Genomic DNA, 21,331 nt, shown 5'->3' with positions numbered 1-21,331 from the left:
GTATTTTCTTCAGTGGTCTTTTGGACCTCCTTTTCCATTTGGCTAATTCTGCCTTTCAAGGCATTCTTCTCCTCATTGGCTTTTTGGAGCTCTTTTGCCATTTGAGTTAGTCTATTTTTTAAAGTGTTATTTTCTTCATTATTTTTTTCAGTATTTTTTTGGGTTTCCTTTAGCAAGTCATTGCTTGTTTTTCATGGTTTTCTTGCATCATTCTCATTTATCTTCCCAATTTTTCCTCTATTTCTCTAACTTTCTTTTCCAAATCCTTTTTGAGCTCTTCCATGGCCTGAGACCAGTTCATGTTTTTCTTGGAGGCTGTTGGAGTAGGCTTTTGGATTTTGTTGACTTCTTCAGGCCATATGTTTTGGTCTTCTTTGCCACCAAAGAAAGATTCCAAAGTCTGAGACTGAATCTGCGTGCATTTTCGCTGCCTGACCTTGTTCCCAGCCAACTTACTTGACCCTTGAGTTTTTTGTTGGGGTATGACTGCTTGTAGAGCAACGAGTACTTTGTTTCCAGCTTGAGAGGATGCGGCGTTGATATCAGAGCTATTTCTATACAGCGAGCTCTGCCACCCCAGCACTCCTCTTTCCTCAAGAACCACCAACCTGGACCTGATGCAAATCTTCAGCTGGCTCTGCACTCCTGCTCTGATCTGCCACTTAATTCCTCCCACCATGTGGGCCTGGGGCTGGAAGTAACTGCAGCTGTAGCTGCACTGCCCCTGCTGCCCCTGGGGTGGTGGCCGAACCGCTTCTGTCCCCTGCAGCTTTTCCCACTAACCTTCTCTGTTGTCTTTGGTGTTTATGGGTTAAGAAGTTTGGTAACTTCCACAGCTCACTGATTCAGGGTGCTAGAGCCTGTTCTGCCAAGCTCCTGGTCTGACTGGTCGTGCTACCTCCCACACTGAGCTCTGCTCCCCTCCACTCCATGAGCAATAGACTTCATCCAGCGACCGTCCAGGCTGTCCTGGGCTGGATCCCTGCTACCCTCTGCTATTTTGTGGTTTTTGCAGTTCTAGAGTTTGTTCAGAGCCATTTTTTATAGGTTTTTGGAGGGATGTGATGGGGAGCTCACTTGAGTCCCTGCTTTACAGCAGCCATCTTGGCTCCACCCCCGCTGGACATTTTCACAGAGAGGAGGTACAGGCACTAAGGTACACCAGCAAGGGATCAGGAGAGGTGAGTTCCAGGGTCTGCTACTGGACTTCCTCTGTAATCATGAGCAATTCATTCCCATTCTTTGAACTCTGGTTTATTTATCTGCCAGATGGGAACAAATATAAAAACATTAACTTTATACGCTAATATAAAGTTTACAGAAGGCTTTTCTTAAAACAGCCTTGTGTGGTAATGAATTCAATTTTATGACCTACAGTTTATTAAGCAAGTATCTGAGGAGAAAAAGCAAAAGTGATTTGCCAATGATGACACCATAATGAGTTTAAAAGTTGAGATTCAAATAAATGTCTCTAGGTCCAGTGATTTAGAAGGTGAGTATGATAATAAACAAAAATTGTGTGGTAAGCCTTTAAAGCAAGAGACACTCCTAATTTCTCTCTCTCTCTCAGTCTCTCTCTCTCTCTCTCTCTCTCCCTCTCCCTCTCTCTCTTTCTCTTCCCTCCTCCCTACAAGGAAATTTCATCTATCATTGAACATCAGTGCATTCTCTGCAAATAATTGCCTTGGACAGTTGCCCAGAGAATCAGGATTGACTTGCCCACGATCACGCAGAGAATATGTGTCACAGGTAGGACTTAAACCCTGACCTCCCAGTCTTAGGAACCAGCTTCCTATCCACTTTGCCACAATGATTGTCACAGAGCAACTATGAGGTTGTCATAATAATTTAGGTGACAGGTTATTAGGGCATGGAATAGGCCTGAGCCATTGGGAAATGACTGCATCGAATTTCTTTGAAAAACAATTTTCATCCCCTGGGCAACTGATTTCTGATGCTAACTCCATCCTCTTTGAAATTAGCTTTTCTCTTCCCTAAATTACAGACATATAGCCACCTTCTTGAGGCTTTTCCAGCTTTGTAGTAATAACAATAACATCTATATAGTATTTTAACATTTGAAAAAGTGCTTTACACATTCTATCTCATTTTGTCCTCACAACAACCCTATGGTATATATGATGTTACTATTCTGGTTTTACAGAAAACAGAACTGATGCTCAGAGGTTAAGTGGCTTGTAAAGGGCCACACAGCAATAAGTATCTGAAGAATGATTCAAAATGAGGTCTCTCATTTCAAGTCCAATCCTTTATTTTCTACACCACTTTGTTAACTATGGCTTGGTAAGATTTTACAGAGCTTATACTTCTTAAGCAGAGCCTTTAGTTCCCAAATTCAGCTCAGTTCCCAACTGAATCATTAAATAAGACTTTTCATCTGGGAATTATTAATTAAAATAAGTGTAATTTGAATAAGAATTTTTGACACCTCACTTTTAAGCTTTTTGGGAAAATAAAGTAACTTAGATAAGAAGGACTGTATAGATTGGCTAATTCAAGGACATATATGAATGAGACAAAGATAAATTATGCAAATTCACTAATAGGCAGAAATTAAACTATATATTTATAAATACTGCAACCTGAGTTGTAGAATTTAATATGTCAATGTGATTATAAATGAACTACATACCAATCTGTGCAGAGAATTAATAAATGAACTGAAGATATACTTCATGACAAAAATAAAAAAAAAAGGTATATCAAGCACATGCTTGAATTGTAAAAATCTTCAATTTACTGTCTCATACTTTTCATGTAGATGATATGGATACTTCTTCATTCTCTGGGCTGAACCAGAAAATGGGACATTCCAAGCCGCCCTCATACTTACTGACATAGATTTTCAAACATTACAATCACAGAGTAATAGTAACTATAATGATAGGCAGAAATTAAATTGAGGTCTTCCTGTCTCCAGGACTATTCCTTTATCCATTGCATCATCCAGCAGTCCTGTTGAGTTACACTCAAATTCTCCCACAGTTTTAAAAGCTACATTCTTGGTGAAGCAAAGATGGTGGAAAAAGGGTCAAGACTCACCTGAGCTCTCTCAGATTCTCTTCCAAACAACTTTAAAATAGAACCTCAAAATAAATCCTGGAGCCACAGAATCCACAAAAAGACAGGGTGAAACAATTTCCCAGTCTAAGACAACTTAGAAGGTCAATGGGAAAGGTCTATCTCACTGGCACAAGAGCAGAATGCAGTCAAGTACAGGTCATGCCCCAGCAAGTCAGTAGCTAGCTGGCCCCTGCAAGCTAACAGCAGAACATGCCATCCTAGCAAGCCAGCACTTCACCAGCATCTCTGAGGCAAGCCAGAGCAGGTTAGGACCAGTTAGTCAGCTGTAGGATGTGCCCAGGAAGCAACCAGCAGGCCCTATGGGTGACCAATTTGGTATGAGAACGTCTGCATCTCTAAGCCCACAAGTGGTAATAATATTGGATAACTGATCAGAAATAGATTACAGAAAACCCTATGCTAAAACTGGGTGAAGGAATCTGCTTCATTGTCCATATAAGCTTCCATGGCCACAGGTCCTGGCTATGGTCCCAGGACAAGGAGGAAAACTAGCATACGAGAGCTCGTTGCAACAGATTAACATGGGAACCTTGTCACAATTCAAGGGTGGAAAACAGTGCTTGACTTTGCTCACAGATCATAGCACAGGCAAGGAGAGCAGTGACCACATCTCCTTAGAACATACCACTTTGGAAGAACTGAAAATCTAGAGACTAGCAGGACTAACTCTGAAAACCAGCAGCAGAAAAAATCCAAAGCTTGGAACAGTACGCCCTAGATCTTGGGAAGAGACCTCAACTTTACACAAAGTGAAGGTCAAAAAGTGGATAGAAAAATGAATAAGCAACAACAACAACAACAATTCTGACCACAGAAAGTTGCTATGGTCATGGGGAAGAAAATCAAAACATAAACTCAGAAGAGGATGATGATGTTAAAACAAGTACATGTAAAAACTCAAAGGAAAATGTGAATTGTTCTCAGACCCCCCCTAATGTACTAAAAGGGCTCAAAAATATTAAAAAAATTAAGAGAGGCACAGAACAAATTGGGGAAAATGAAAGAAATGAAAGAGAATAATGAAAAAAAGGAGTCAGCTTGGTAAAAGGAAAGACAAAAAGGAAAAAATAAAGGTACAAAAATTCACTGAAGAAAACAATGAATTACCTTAAAAGGTAGAATTTGCCAAATAAAAAGGAGGTATAAAAGCTCACTGAAGAAAATCCTTCCTTACAAACTAGAACTGGACAACTGGATTCTAATGATTCCATGAGGCATCAAAAAACAATAAAACAAAATCAAAAGAATGAAAACAAAGAAGAAAATTTGAAATATGTTACATAGAAAAAGAAATTAATCAGGACAATAGATCTAAAAGAGATAATTTAAGAATTATTGGACTACCTGAAAAACATAATAAAAGAAAAAAAGAGCCTAGATATTATTATATTTTGAGAAATTATCAAGGAAAACTGCTCTAATATTCTAGGAGTAAGTTATGTTAATGAAAATGGGAAGCACTTTCCCATCCATTACCCATTGACCTGCCTGAGTCTCAGGAGTCTGAGTCACAGGGGTCTGAGTCACATGGAGCCTGTGATGGGAGGAGCTTGCCAAACAGGTAGAGAAGGAAAGGGTGGAGCAGGAAGTTGGAGTGAGTCAGAGCTGGGAGGGAGACAGTGGGAGTGGCAGGTTTCCAGGGGAGAGAGCAGGCAGCAGTAGCTTAAGGGAGTCTGCTTGTGGGAAGGCCTGGAGTAGGGAAAGCTTGGAGATGGCAGTGTCTTCTGCATTGATAATGTGTATAGATTCTATGTTGCTATGATGGATTGGACTTTCTGGTACTGGAATAAATGTTTTGGTTTCACCTTCTTCACCTTCTTTTCTTTGTTTTTTTTTTTCTTTTTTTGGAGGTTAAGTGACTTGCCCAAGGTCACACAGCTAGTAAGTGTGTCAAGCGTCTGAGGCCGGATTTGATCTCAGATCCTCCTGACTCCAGGTCCGGTGCTCTACTCACTGCACCATCTAGCTGCCCCTCACATTCAATGAAGAGAGTCTGTTATATCTTGTGATTCAAACCTGGGAATTCCCCTACATATTCATAGCAGTCACAGTGGGTAGCACATGGGCAATATAAACAAGGGGGTGAAATAGAAATTAAGAGAATCTACCAATCACCTTCTGAAAGTGATCCCAAAATGAAAGCTCCCAGGAATAAAATAGACAAATTTCAGAGCTCCCAGGTCAAGGAGAAAATACTGCAAGCAGCCACAAAGAAAGAATCTAAATACTGTGGAGCCACAGCCAGGATTGCACAAGATTTAGGAGCTTCTACATTATAGGATCTGAGGGCTTAGGATATGGTATTCTGGAGGGCAAAGGAGTTAGGATTACAACCAAGAATCACCTACGCAGCAAAACTGAATATGAACCTTCAGGGGAAAATGGATATTTAAGGAAATAGAGGACTTTCAAGCATTGCTGATGAAAAGATTTCAACTGAACAGAAATTTTGATTTTCAAGTACAAAAGGCAAGAGAATCACAAAAATGTAAACAGGAAAGAGAAAAGATAAGGGATCAGATAAAATTAAATTGTTCACATTCCTACATGGGATGATTTTACCTGTAACTCCTGCTGTTATTAAGGCACTTAGGAAGAGTGTATAAAGAAAGAGGGCATGGTTGCAAGTTGACTAGGATAGGATAGTTTAAAAAAGGGGAGAATGAGAAAGACAGAGACATTGGGAGAAGGGGAAAAGGGAAAGATGAAATGGAGTAAATTGTTTAACAAAAAAAGAGACACAAAAGAGATTTTATGGTGGGAAAAAGACAGAGGAGCAGTGGGCAACATGCTCACTGAAATTGGCCAAAAGGGAGAACCTACACACTCAGTTGGGAATACAAACTGATATTACCCTAGAAAAAAAGTAAAAAGCAAAAAAATAAAAATAAAAAAGTTATTAGCAAAGGGGGAAGGTAGAGAGAAGGAATGGAAGATTGAGGGAGGCAACACTCAGAAGCAAAACACTTTTGAGAAGGGACATAAAAAGACAGAATGATAGAATGGAGAAAATAGGATGGAGAGAGATACATGATTAGCAATCAGAACTGTGAATGTGAACTGGAAGAACTCATTCAAAAAGTGAAAGTAGATAGCCAAAAAAAAAAAATATTCTAGAATACTTTGTTTACAACAATCACAGTTTAAGTAGAGGGATACACAGGGAGTAAAAGTGTGGGACTGTAGCAGATTCTATTGTACTTCAGCTGAAGTAATAACAAACAGAAATGGGTAGTTATGATCCTAGGCAATGCAAAACCAAAAAAATTATATAATTAAAAGAGACAAGGAAATTACATCTTACTAAAAGATACCATAGACAGTGAAGTAGTATCAATACTAAACATATATGCACCAAATTGTATAATATCCAAATGAATATAGGAGGAAATGGATAGTAAAATCATACTAGTGGGGGACCTCAACTTTCCCCTTGCAGAAATATTTAAACCCAACAAAAAATAAACAAGAAAGAAATCAAGGAGATGATTTTTTTTTTTTTTAAGGAAAGTCAGATAAGATAGACTACAGAAGAACACTGAATGGGAATAGAAAGGAATATATCTTCTTCTTTTTTCCTTTTTTTTTGGCTTAGCAGCTCATGGAACTTACACAAAAAAAAATGACCATGTTAAATTATAGACATAAAAACCTCACAACCAAATGCAGAAAAGCAAAAAAGTATTAAATGCATACTTTTCAGATTATAATGCAAAGACTAGGGAAAGATAGATTAAAAATTAATTGAAAATTAAATAATCTAATCCTTAACTTTGAGTTGGTCTAAGAACAAATCATAAAAAAGAATTAGTAATTTCATTAAAGTTAATGAGACAATTTAGCAAAATTTATGAGATGTAACCGAAACAGAATTTAGGGAAAAATGTATCTCTAAATGTATACATCAATAATAAAGTGAATAAAAAAGCAAATTAGTGAACTGGGCATGCAACTAAAAAGAATATAAAAACAAATTGGAAATGCCAAATTAAACACAAAATTTGAAATCCTAAACATCCAAGGAGAGATTAATAAAATTGAAAGCAAAGGAAAAAAACAACATTGAAATAATCAATAAAAAATAAAACTTTTTATGGAAAAATATAGAAAAAAAATATTGGTTAATCTGATTTAAAAAGAAAAGGAAAGAAGAAAAACAAATTACCAGTATCAAAAATGAAAGGGTGATATCACCACCAATAAAGAGGAAATTAGAACAATTATTAGCAACTATTTAGGCCAATTGTATGTCAATAATTCTAACAATCTAAGTGAAATAGATAAATGTTTATGAAAATATAGATTACTAAAATTACAGAAGAAATAGAATGCTTAAATATCCCAATATTAGAAAAAATAAGTAAGACATCCATGATGTCCTTAAAAAAAAATTTCCAGGACTATATAAATTCACAAGAATGTTTCAAAAAACATTTAAAAATAATTCCAGTATTATATAAACTATTTGGAAAAATAAGCAAAAAAAGGAGTTATACTAAATTCCTTCTATGACACAAATGATTTTGATTCCTAAACCAGAGAAAGAAAAAACAAAACTATAGACCAAGATCCCTAATGGTTATTGATGCCAAGATTAAAAAACAAAAAACAAAAAACAATGCTAGTAATGAGATTACTGGTGTATATCACCACAATCCTACCTTATGACCAGGTAGAATTTATACTAAGAATATAAGGCTGGTTCAATATTAGGAAAACCATAAGGATACTTGAGCAATTAATCTATTAATCACAAAATCAACAAAAATCATGATTATGTCAATAGATACAGGCGGGAAAAAAATAAACTTTTAACAAAATACAGCACTCATTCCTATGAAAAAAAACCAGAAAGCATTTGAAGAAATGGATTTTTCCTTAAAGTAATAAGTATTTTTTAATCTAAAACCATCAGCAAGCATTATATGTAATGGAAATAATTTAGAAACCTTTCCAATAAGATCTGGAGAGGAACAAGGATGCACACTATCTCCACTAGTATTCAATATTGCACTAGATATGCTAGCTATATCAGTAAGGAAAGAAAAAGAAATTGAAGGAATTACAGTAGGAAATGAGAGAAGAAAATTATCACTCTTTGAAGATGAGAGGAGTTTCAATATCTTTGAAAATTCTAGAGAATCTACTAAAATAAAATGAAATAATTAAAAACTTCAGTAAAGTTCCAGGACATAAAATAAATTCACATATATCATAACTATTTCAACATGTTAACAACACATTCTATCAGCAATAGATACAAAGAGAAATTCCACTTAAAGAATTATAGACAACATAACATATTTGGAACTCCATGTGCCAAGATAAACCCAGGAACTATATGAACAAAATTACAAAATGCTTTTCACATTAATAAAGTCAGATGAGAAAAATTGGAAACAAAAATATTAGTTGCTAACTAGTGGACTGAGCCAATAAAAGGAAAATGACAATTCTACCTAAATTAATGTACTTACTCAGTGCCATACCAGTCTAGTTACCAAAAATATTTTATAGAAAAAAATAGTAATATTCATCTGAAAGACAAAAGTTCAAGAATATCAAGGGCATTAATGAAACAAAACATGAAGGAAGGTGGCCTAGTCATACCATATCTCAAACTGTATTGTAAAGTCTTAATCATCAAAACAATCTGGCACTGGCTAAGTGATAGAGCAGTGGATCAGTGGAATAAAGTGGTTACACAATATATAGTAGGAAATGACCATAATATTATATTCTGTGATAAACGAAAAGATCATAATTTTGGGGACAAGAACAAAATTTGACAAAAAAATGCAGGGAAAACTAGAAAGCAGGTTGGCAGAAACTATGTATAGAATGGTAGCTCATAACATATCTCAAGATAAGGTTAAAATGGGTACATAATTGAGATCTAAAAGGTGATACCATAAACAAATTAGGGCAAAACTAATAGTTTACCTTTCAGATCTATGGAGAAGGGGAGAATCTGTGACCAAAAAAAAAAAAAGAAAGAAAAAGAAAGAGAAAACATTATCAGACATAAGATGTAAAATTTTGATTATATTAAAAGTGTTTTACACACACACACCACCACCAACAACAACAACAAAACACAATGCAGCCAAGATCAGAAGGGATGAAAGAAACTGGGAAAATATTCACAGCAGGTATCTCCGATAAACATCTCATTTCTCTAATATATAGAGAGCCAAGATGGCTGAGAGAAGCCAGGAAGTTGCCTGAGCTGTCTCCAGTTTCCCTTGGAAACAATATTCAATCAAGCCTCTAAAAGAGCTCTGCAGTAACAATATCCACAAAAAGATGGAGTGAAACAATTTTTCAGGTTAAGATAACTTAGAAGGACTTCAGGAAAGTCTGACCCAGTTGGATAAAAGGGGTGCACAGCCCAACACATGTGGTGTCCAAGCAAGCCAGTGGAAGTCTCTTAGCCAAAGCAAAGATCAGCAACCGAGGCCCTGTTGTTATGTCCCAGCAAGCCAGTGGCACAGCATGCCAGCTGTGAGGCCTCCAGACCCAACACAAAAGGTAAACTGCCAGCCCCAGAACCTGGGGTACAACAGAGGTAACTAAGCCAGGCCACTCTAGTACAGCAGGCAAGCTGCAAGTCCCATAGGTACCAGCACAGAAAGCCAGTGACTAGCCCCATGCCTCCCATTCAAAAACCTTGTGGCAGTGCCCCTGGTAACCCAAAAGCAGGCCTCAACTTTTAAATGAACAACAAAAAAGAGCCCTGACATAGAAAGCTACTATGGCAATAAGGAATATCAAAACACAAACTCAGAAGAGGATAATAATGTCAAAATACCTACATATGAAGCCTCAATGCAGAATATGAACTGGTCTCAAGCCCAAAAAGTCCTGTTGGAAGAGCTCAAAAAGAATTTTAAAAATCAAGTAAGAGAGGCAGAAGAAAAATTGGGAAATGAAATGAAAGTGATGTAAGAGAATTATGGGGGAAGAAAAGAGTCAACAGCTTGGAAAAAGGAAGCACAAAAATTAACTGAAAAAATAACTCCTTAAAAACAGAATTGGCCAAATGGAAAAAGGAAGTACCAAAGCTAACTGAAGAAAAGAATTACTTAAAAATTAAATTGGGAAAGTGGAAGCAAATAACTTTATGAGACATCAAGAATCAGTCAAACAAAACCAAAAGAATAAAAAAAAGAAGAACATGTAAAATACTTTATTAGAAAAATAATAAATGCCCTGGAAATAGATCCAGGAGAGATAATTTAATTATTATAGTACTACATGAAGGCCACAATTAAAATAAAAAAAATGTGGGGCAGCATCTTTCAGGAAATTATCAAGGAAAACTGCCCTGATACCCTAGAACCAGAGGACAAAATAGCCACTGAAAGAATTCACTGATCACTTCCTAAAAGAGATCCCAAAATGAAAATTCTAAGGAATATTGTAGCCAAATTCCAGAATTAGCATATCAAGGAGAAAATACTGAAAATAAGCAGAAAGAAACAATTCAAAAATCAAGGAGCCTCAGTTAAGATTACACAAGACTTAATAGCTTCAAACTTAAAGGAAGGGAGGGCTTAGACTATGATATTCTGGAAGGCAAAAGAGCTTGTATTACAAGCAAGAATCAACTACCAGCAATATTAAACATAAACTTTAAGGGGGAAAAAAAAGGATATTCAATGAGATAGGGGATTTTTAAACTTTCCTAATGAAAAAAAAAACAGAGCTAAACAGAAAATTTGATCTTTAAATACAAGATGCAAGAGAAGTATAAAAAGGTAAACAGGATAAAAAAAGCAACACATGTTATTCAATAAGATTTAATCTGTTTTTCCTATACAAGAAGATGATACTTATAACTTTTAAGAACTGTATCTCTATTAGGGCAGTTAGAAGGAGTATACTTAGGCGGTGGATGTAGGTATAAGTTAACTTTGATGTGATGATAAGAAAAAAAATAAGGGGTGAAAAAGGACTGTATTGGGGGAAGAGAAAAGAGGAGGCAAAATGGGGTAACATATCACATGAGGAGGCATGAAAGACCTCTTATAGTAGACAGACATTAGGGAAGAGGTGAGTATTGTTGGAACCTTACCATCATAGAATTTGACTCAAAGAGGGAATAACATATACATTCAGTTGGGTAGAGAATTCTCTCATATCCTGTATGGAAATATAAGGGGGGGAAAGGGGAAAAAAGACAGGGGGCTGATAGAAGGGAGGGCAGATGGAAGGAGGCAATGATCAGAAGCAAAACATTGGTTAGGAGGGAAATGCAGAAAGGAGAGAGAAAAGTATAAAAAATGAAAAGTAGGATGGAGGGAAATACAGTTAATAATCAAAGCTGTGAATGGTAAGGGTATGAACTCTCCCATAAAATGAAAATTAATTGTAGAGTGGATTAAAAACGAGAATCTCACAATATTTTGTTTACGAGAAATGTATCTGAAGCAGAGAGCCACATAGAGTAAAGATAAAAAGTGGAGCTATAATATATTATGCTTCAGATGAAGTAAATGAAGAAGGTGTAGCAAGCTTGATCTCAGATAAAACAAAAGCAAGAACAGATCTAATTAAAAGAGATGAGGAACGAAACTACATCTTTGCTATAAAGGTGCCATAGGCAATGAAGTAATATCAAAACTAAACTTATTTTCACTCAGTAGTATAGAATCTAAATTCATAGAGCAGAAATTAAGTAAGTTGTAGGAATAAAGAGAAAGCAAAATTATACTAATAGGGGAACTCAACCTCCTCCTCTCAGGACTAGATAAATCTAATGACAAAATAAACAAGAAAACAGTTAAGGAGCTGAATAGAATTCTAGGAAAGTTAGATATGATAGAATTCTAGAAAAAAATTGAATGGGGATAGAAAGGAATACACATTTTTCTCAGTGGTAGATGGCATCTACACAAAAATTAACCATGTGTTACTCCCTAAAACACCTCATTATCCAATGTAGAAATAGTAAATGCATCCTTTTCAGATCATGATGCAATAAAAATTACACATAGTGAAGAGTCCTAGAATGATAGACTAAAAAATGAAATTAAACAAGCTAATACTAAAGATTGATTGGGTCAAACAACAAATCATAGTAACAATCAATTTTATGGAAGAAAATGACAATAATGAGTAATAAACCATAATCTATTGCATGCAACCAAAGCAGCAGTTAGGGGAAATTTCATATCTCTGTATGCTTACATGAATAAAAGAGAGAAAGAGCAAATCAGTGAATTGGGTACGCAATTCCCTCCTCAAAAGTGTTTGTTTCTGGTTACCCACCTCCCCCAATCTGCCCCCCCCTTCTATCACCACCACCCCTCTTTTATCTCCTCCCCCCTTCTTTACTGTAGAGTAAGTTATATTTCTATCCAAAATTCAGTGTGTATGTTAGTCCCTCCTTAAGCCAATTCTAATGAGAGTAAGATTCAATCATTCCCTCTTACCTCCTTCCTCTTCCCCTCCACCATAGCAGCTTCTTATTTCCTCTTTTGTGTGAGATAATTTAACCCATTCTACCCCTCCCTTTCTCCTTCTCCCAGTACATTATTATTTCACTCTATAATTTTATTTATTTTAGATATCATCCTTTTATATTCACTCACCCTGTGCCCTCTGTCTGTATATATTCCCTCCAACTACCCTAATAATGAGAAAGGTCTCATGAGTTACAAATATCTTCTTTCCACATAGGAATGTAAACAGTTCAACTTTAATGTCTTTTATGATTTCTTTTTCCTTTTTACCTTTTCATCCTTCTCTTGATTCTTGCATTTGAAAATTAAATTTTCTATTTAGTTCTGGTTTCCTGGGGCCTGCTGTGTGCTAAGTTGTACTCTTCTTTCAGAACAGTGCAATAGAACTTTTCTATCAACCTTCCAGGTTGTCTTGGGCTGGAGATTTGTTTTGGCCTATCCTTTTGTGAGTTCTGCTGCTCTACAATTTCTTTACAGTCATTTTTATAGGTATTTGGAGGGCCTTGGGGGAGAGATCTGGTGAGTCCTGGCTTTTACTCAGACATCTGGGTTCTGCCCTTTCTAAATGACCTATCATCTTTGCAGATGATATCATGGTATATTTAGAGAACCCTAGAGAATCAACTGAAAAGCTATTTGAAATAATTAACAACTTTAGCAACATTAAAGGATATAAAATGAGCCCATATAAATCATTGGCATTTCTATATGTTACTAACAAAGCCCAGCAGGAAGAGATAGAAAGAGAAATGACATTTAGAATAACTGAAGATGTATTTGGGAGTCTACATGTCCAGACAAACCAAAGAACTGTATGAACACAATTATTAAACACTTTTATCCAAATGAAGTAAGATCTAAACAACTGGAAAAATTGCGCATGAGTAGGCTGAGCAAATTTACTAAAAATGACAATTCTACCTAAGTTAATTTACTTATTCAGCTCTATGTCAATCAAACCACCAAAACTTTTCTATATAGCTAGAAAAAATAGTCACAAAATTCATCTGGAAGAACAAAAGATACAGAATACCACAGGAATTAATGAAAAAAAAATATAAAGGAAGGTGGCCTAGCCCTGCCAGATCTAAAAATTTGTTATAAAGCAGCAATTATCAAAACTTTTTGGCACTGGCTAAGGAATAGAGTGGTGGATCAGTGGGATAGATTAGGTACATAAGATTGAATTGTTAATGATTATAGTCATCTGGTAATTGATAAAAACAAAGACTGCAGCTTCTGGGAAAAGAACTCACTATTTGACAAAAAGCAGTGGGAAAACTGGAAAGTAATATGGTGGAATTTAGACAGAGACCAGCATCTCACACTGTATGTGCATAAGGTCAAAATAGGTACATGATTTAGACATAAAGGTGATAACAAGCAATTTAGTAGAGCAAGGAATAGTTTAACTGTCAGATCTATGGAGAAGGGAGGAATTTATCAACTAACAAGTGATAAGAGAACATTATGAAATGCAAAATGGGTCATTTTGATTACATTAAATTAAAAGGGTTTTGCAGAAACAAAACCAATGTACCCTTTATTAGACTTAAAGCAGAAAAAAGGATAAAGGTTTTACATTATTTCTGATAAGGCCTCATATCTAAAATATTTATAGAATAGAGTCGAATTTACAAGAATACAATTCATTTCCCAAAAGATAAAAGGTCAAAGAAGATGAACAGACAGTTTTCAGATGAAGAAATTAAAAGTCTGCAGTCATAAGAAAAAAAAATACTCTAAATCACTGTTGATGAGAGGAATGCAATTTAAAACAACGCTGAGGTACCACCTCACACCCCTCAGATTGACTAATATGACAGAAAAAGAAAACGTTCGATATTGCAGAAGATAGGGGAAAATTGGAATACTAACACAATCTTGGTGGAGTTGTGAAGTGATCCAACCATTTTTGGAAAGAAATTTTGAACTATGCGCAAAAGTAAATCAATCTTCCGCCTCATGCTGTGGCCACCCGTCAGGCTCCGTTCCAAGGCCCACCTCCTCTTCCAGCCTCCAGCCCGGGAGCATTTGGTCCCCGTGCTGCCCCCGGAGAAGATGGCGCTGCGAGCTGCCAGGAGCGTGCAGGTCGAGGTCTCGTGCCTGTGGGCAGAGGCCGGGGCTGAGACCCCCGAGTCCCTGGTCTCCCCCGTAGCCGCCCCTGTGCGCCTCCGGGCCCACCCTGGCCCATGCTCCTCTCCCTTCCTAGCAGCCGCCGCCTCCAGTGTCCTCTGTACCAGAGCTCTGTGACTCCCCTCTCGAAAATTCACAGACAAGCATGAATGGATATCAACTGAAAACCGTACTGGAATAGTGGGAATCAGCAACTTTGCGCAGGAAGCCTTGGGAGATGGAGTTTACTGTAGTCTTCCAGAAGTTGGAACAGAATTGAACAAACAAGATGAGTTTTGAGCTTTGGAAAGTGTGAAAGCTGCCAGTGAACTCTATTCTCCACCAACAGAAGTAACTGAAATTAATGTAGCTCTTGCAGAAGACCCAGGACTTGTCAATAAATCTTATTCTGAAGATGGTTGATCAAGATGACTGAGCAACCCATCAGAACTTGATGAGCTGATGAGTGAGGATGCATATGAGAGACACATAAAATCTATTGAGGATTGAACGCTGGATCCCCGAATAAATTAGCATAAGAATACAGCCCATTATAGTTTTATCCTAAATTAGTGGTATATGGAAGGTTAGCAACTTTAACACTTCTGAAAGCAACACCATGGCATGGAAAAAAAAATCTTAACTACTCAGAAATGATTGGATAAGAATGCTTTTTTACTATTTGCACCTTTTGCACAACTTCTTCCTTGTAATTTCAAGGTAGTGTCTCTCTAGTTCTGAATTCGTTGCATCATGTATGGTAAAAATGAATTTTAAGACCATGTACTTCAGAGCTAAAATTTTATCTGTAAAAAGCCTTAAATCAGTAACGTAATGGCCAACTCCATCCATCACCAGTATTGTTTGAAATATATTTGGTTTTCTGTCCATGGGAATAATTTACTGAGATTGGTTATAGCTGGCTGGTGTCAGATGCAGTACAATACCAACTTAATTTTTTAATAAACTGCTTGGCTGAAGCTATTTTGTACAGATGAGTCTTCAACCTTGCAGAAGAATAGGTAATGAAATTTAATAAACTCTTTAAAAACTGTGAAAAAAAAGTAAATCAAACTGTGCATACCCTTTGATCCAGCAATACCACTACTAGGTAAGTATCCCAAAGATTTCATAAAAAATGGAAAAAAAAAAGATCTACATGTACAAAAATATAGCAGTCCTTTTTGTGGTGGTAGAATATTGGAAATTGAGGGGATGCCCATCAGTTGGGAAGTAGTTGAACAAGTTGTGGTATATTCATATACCACATTTATTATATATTCATATACAATGGAATACTATTGTTCTATAAGAAATGATGAGCTGGTGAGTTTCAGAAAAACCTGGAAAGACTTACACGAACTGATGCTGAGTGAACTGAGGAGATCCAGGAGAACGTTATGTACAGTAGCAGCAACATTATGTGATGATCAACTATGATTGACTCAGCTCTTCTCAGTATTACAATTATCTAAGACAATTCCAAAAGAGTCATGAGCGTAGATGCTATCTACCTGTACAAAAAAGAAATATGGAGTCACAATGAAGGTCAAAGCATACTATTTTCATTGTTTCCACCTGTGGCTTTTCCCTTTTGTTCTGTTTCTTTTTTCACAAGATGACTAATGTGAAAATATGTTTTCATGATTGCATATGTAGAGCTTATATCAGATTGCTTGGTGTCTTGGGGAGGAAGGATCAGGGGAGAAAAAAATAGAAACTCAAAATCTTATAAAATGAATGTTTGAAAAAATAAAACACTATATGTATATATGTGTGTGTATATGTTTGTATACATATATATATATATATATATATATATATATATATATATATATATATATATAGAGAGAGAGAGAGAGAGAGAGAGAGAGATGAACTGTCTAATTTGTAAAACTAAAATTCATTCCATATTTGACAAATGGTCAAATGAATATGAGATTTTCAGATGAAGAAATCAAAACTGTCCATAGCCATATCTGAAAATGCTCTAAATCACTATTGATTTAGAGAAGAGCAATTTAAAGCAACTCTGAAGTACCACGCCCACACACACACACACACACACACATCTATCTTATTAACTGTTATGACAGAAAAGGAAAATGTCCACTGTTGGGGGTAGGGTGGGAATGTTGGGACATGAATTCACCCTTAATGGAGTTGAGAACTGAACCAATCATTCTAGAGAACAATTTGGAACTACATCCCAAAGTCCATAGAACTGTGCATACTCTTTGAAACAGCAATGCAAAGAGGTTTGTATCCCAAAGAAGATCTTAAAAATAGGAAAAAAATCTGCACATAACAAAAAAAAAATATTTGTAGCAGCTCTTTTGCTATTGGCAAAGAATTGGTAATTGAAGTGTTGCTCATCATTTGAGGAAGAGCTGAACAAGTTGTGGTATATGATTGTGATGGAATACTATTGTGCTATTAAAAAAATGATAAGAAAACCTGGAAAGACATACATGAACAGATGTGAAGTTAAATGAGCAGAGCCAGTAGAACATTGTACACAGTAACAGCAATATTGTTCAATGATTAACTGTGAATGATGTAGATATCCTCAACAATACAGTGATCCAAGACAATTCAGAAAGTCTTATGTTGAAAAATACTATTCACCTCCAGAGAAAGAACTGATGGAATCAGGAAATGAATGAAAGAATCCTATTTTTTCTTTTTACTTTTCCTTTTTCTTAAAGAATTGTTCTCTTTCACAACATGACTAATATGAAGATGTATATTGCATGATTTCACATTCCTATAAATTGCTTATTTGATTTTGCGGGGGGAGGGAGCAGTGGTAGGGAGGGTCAGAATCTGGAACTCAAAATGTTTAAAAATTGTTAAAGCTTGTTATTCTATGTAATTGGAAAAATAAAATATTTTTCCAAAGAAGTAACTCTCTTCTAGGAGAACATATTTCATCTATTCACTACTGTGGTTTTTGAGCTCTCACTAATGTCCTGCTATTTTCATAATATCTATTACTCACTGTGATACATTTAGATTTTAACATAACTCTTTAATAATAAGTCAAAATAAATAATAACAAATCATCTATTAAAGCAAAAGTGGGAATAAAAAATATCTCATAATCTACACATAACCTGGGTAACACCTTTTACCAATACACTTAGTATATGTGGAGTGTGTGGGAATTTAGAGAAAGATGGTAAGAAATCATATGACCAAATATCTATGGGATGATAATAAATAATACTGCTGAAACTCTGAACTTTGGTGTCTTCTTTCTGTCTTAAGACCTCTCCAGAAAAGCATGTTTTTTTTTTGTTTTGTTTTTTAAATGAACATAACTTCTGTGTTGAACAAATGTTTCTTCTACTTGAAAAAAAATGTTTGTTTTTTTTTTTAATCTTTGACTCAGACACATAGTGTTTGGTTCTCATTGAGTCTGATGTCTTAAAAAAAATTCTATCCTCTTAGTGTCTTCTGATTCTTTTCTTCCAATATGTTCTTCTCAGCTAGGCCATTGATGCTAATGAATCCATATTAGCTTATTTTTAGTAACTAAATTCATATCTTTGATCCTCAAAAAGTTGTCACATTTGTCTGACAATTTTAAGATACTCTTATTTTCCCCACCTGTTTTTCTAAAAGTTCAATAATTATTAAATTTCTCACTTCCAAATTCCTGAAGGATGATGTATTCTCCATTTACTCGAGTGTTCTACAGATGGTCACATATAAATAAGCACATTATCTTAGAACTCTGAGTTAGAATTAACTTTAGTAACTTTCTCTTAGAGTTTCGAGCATACCTCTGCCCCCAATAGGTGAACTATCAAGATAGACTACTCAGCAATCAATTTTTCAGAAACATCCTAGACTAGTGAGTTGTTACTCTTTTACATTAGAACCATAATAGGGTAAAATTTGTAAGGACATTAGAAGATAGAATATTAGATTTAGAAGGGGCCTTAGAGCAGAGAAAGGCAGAAATTCATTTTTTTTAAGTTAACTCATTTTTCTTTAGCACTTTAAGATTCACAAAATACTTTCCTCAACAAGCCTATAAGGTAGGTTTGAGGCAGCTAAGTGATGTGGTGGATAAAGAACTGGGCCTGGAGTCAAGAAGATCTGAGTTCAAATGCAACATTAGACCATTCCTAGGTGTGTGAACCTCAGCAAGTCATTTAATGTCACTTTGCCTTAGTTTCCTCAACCATAAAATAGGAATAGCCCCAACCTCCCAGGATTGTTGTGATAATCAAAGAGGTAAAATTTGAGAAGTGTTTATTTCATACAGTGCCTGACACATAGCAAGTATTCTATGGAGTGCTGATTGTTGTTATCAACGTTAAATATTTTCCAAATGAGGAAACTAAGACTCACAGTAGTAATATGATTTGACCAATCATGCAGCAATCATCAGAGCTTAGATATGACTTCACATTTTCTGGTTCTAGAACTAATTCTTTATCATTGTATTAAACATCCTTCCCAGAAAATATAATTAGATAAACCTTTTTTTTTTTACCTTAAACAACCAATGATGTAGGAAGTTCCAATATAATCATCTCTATCTTATAAATGAGTATGCTTAGCTTCAGAAAGGTAGTCATACAGCTAGCAGAACTGTAACTCATAGTGAAGAGGTTAAATCAAAATGATGATTGTTAGTGAACCATAGGTTTCTAGGGGTGCTCAGGACCCCAAAATACCTACACGCCAGGTCCTGCTGAAAGAAACAAGGGTGCTCCGGGGAGGTTGGGGAGCAGGAGGAGGGGCTGGGGCTGAAGCCCTGGGGGCCATAAGGAGGGGGTTATCCAAAATGTACTGTTGACCCCCATTGCCCCTTTTGGGGGGGGCTCTAGCTATGAGCATATTACAATCTTTTCTGAGAACGGGGTTCTGAGAGAGCTCCACAAAGGTCATCATGTAAGGAATTACTGGCCATTTTCTTTCTCACTGACAATATAATTTTAACTGTAAAAGAGTATTATATTGTAAAGTCCCAAAAATAGGCTACTCTTCATGGCCTTCTAGGTGATATTGTGGCCAGGCAGTATTGCAAAGGTATATCAGTTTTTTCTTTTTAAGTTCTTTTGTAATTTTGTAAAAGACAGCCCAAGGGTGAATTTTTGGGGGATTGAGGAGAATTGACCCATTGTGGGCTTGAGGGATTGAAAGTCCCCTCCTCTGCAAGGAGGATCTGGGAATAAGCCTCAAAAAGGAACAAAAAAAGACAGGAAAAAATAAACGCAAAAAGGTACCTGAGGTTTTCCCATTCCCTAGTGCTGAGAGAATTGGGAAAATTGGGGGTGCACTTCTGAATAGGGCATCCATCCCTGTCCTTTATGCTTCAGAAGGTGTGCCCAGGTCTGTGGCCTCGAACATAACCACTGGACCAAGAACCTGAGAGCATGAGGCTGAGTCCAAGACAAGAAGCAGCTATCTGACCTACTGGGGACCTGGGAAGTCAGGCACAAAAAGCACCTCCAAAATGCTTGGAGAGCGAGAAGGGGTTTGGAATAGGGGGAGGCTTACCTTCCAGTCTTGACTGGAGAAAAACTTGAGATCAGCGGTATTCCCGGTCTCAGGGAACCAAAGATGAAGAGGTTAAATCAAAATGATGATTGTTAAGGGAACCATAAGTTTCTAGTGGTGCTTGAGACCCCAAAATACCGACACGCCGGGTCCTGCTGAAAGAATTCGACTCAAGCCTTCTCAGCTAAGGGAAAAGACAAAGTTTATTAAGGATTCACCATAATGGGTTGTCTTAAGGAATCCCACCCTTTGTGACGCCTGTCTTCACAAGTGGGCCAGATTCAAGATTGAATCTGAGCCCCTTCATGGAGGCGAGATGGAGATTATATACACAAAGATTGTAGGAGGGATTGAGGGGTGGTCTGGGGTGACTAGAGGAGGGCTTTAGGGAGGGTCCTGAGGAGGAGTCTAAGGAGGACTAGTTGAGGTCAGAGTCCAGGAACTAAGAGAATGGGATTAAGAGTAGGAAGTAGCTGAAGGCGTGGATATTGATAATATTAGGGTTAGGAAGTAACTGAAGGCATGCACGATAGTAACAATAGAGGGCAAGGCTTAGGTAGAGACTTGGGCCTAATGATAATGTAAGGCTATAGCCTCAGGGAAAGGCCAGATCTAGTTGGAAGATTCAAGGAGAATTCAAGGAGGCTCCCAAAGACTGTATTCCAGATTCAAGGGGGTTCCCAGAGACTGTGCCCTCATCAATAGTATTTTTGCCCAGGGTAAGAAGATTCAATAACTCATATACACCAAGAACAGATGGATAAATTGTAGAGTTCATCCATTGCTCTGTATGCCTGAATCAGGAAGTACAGGGATAATAAGTTGGGCTCAGAATAAATCAGGAAGCATAAAGTGGGCTAGACTATGTTCAGGAAACTGCATGCATTAACCTCTCTCAGCTTTAGTTTCCTCCTCCATGCAATCAGGATAATACTAGTCTCTAACACATAGAGTTGTTTTGGTAATTTAGTGAAACAATATACTTTAAACATATACCTCAAAACAGGATATACATATAAAATGGTTTATATCACATATACCCTATAAATCACATATATACTCTAAATTTGTGCATGTGACCTTTTTCTTCTTCATCTCTCTCTCTCTCTCTCTCTCTCTCTCTCTCT

At 36.6% G+C, this 21,331-nt stretch overlaps 1 pseudogene; it reads left to right on the top strand.

The window, feature by feature from the left end:
* Nucleotides 1-14,633: 14,633 nt before the first annotated feature.
* On the top strand, nucleotides 14,634-15,197 carry LOC118841285 (annotated as a pseudogene).
* Nucleotides 15,198-21,331: the final 6,134 nt, after the last annotated feature.

Source organism: Trichosurus vulpecula, chromosome 3, assembly GCF_011100635.1.
Source record: "Trichosurus vulpecula isolate mTriVul1 chromosome 3, mTriVul1.pri, whole genome shotgun sequence".
Taxonomy (NCBI): domain Eukaryota; kingdom Metazoa; phylum Chordata; class Mammalia; order Diprotodontia; family Phalangeridae; genus Trichosurus; species Trichosurus vulpecula.
Note: the sequence above shows the minus strand (reverse complement) of the source record. Positions and strands in the feature narration are given on the sequence as shown.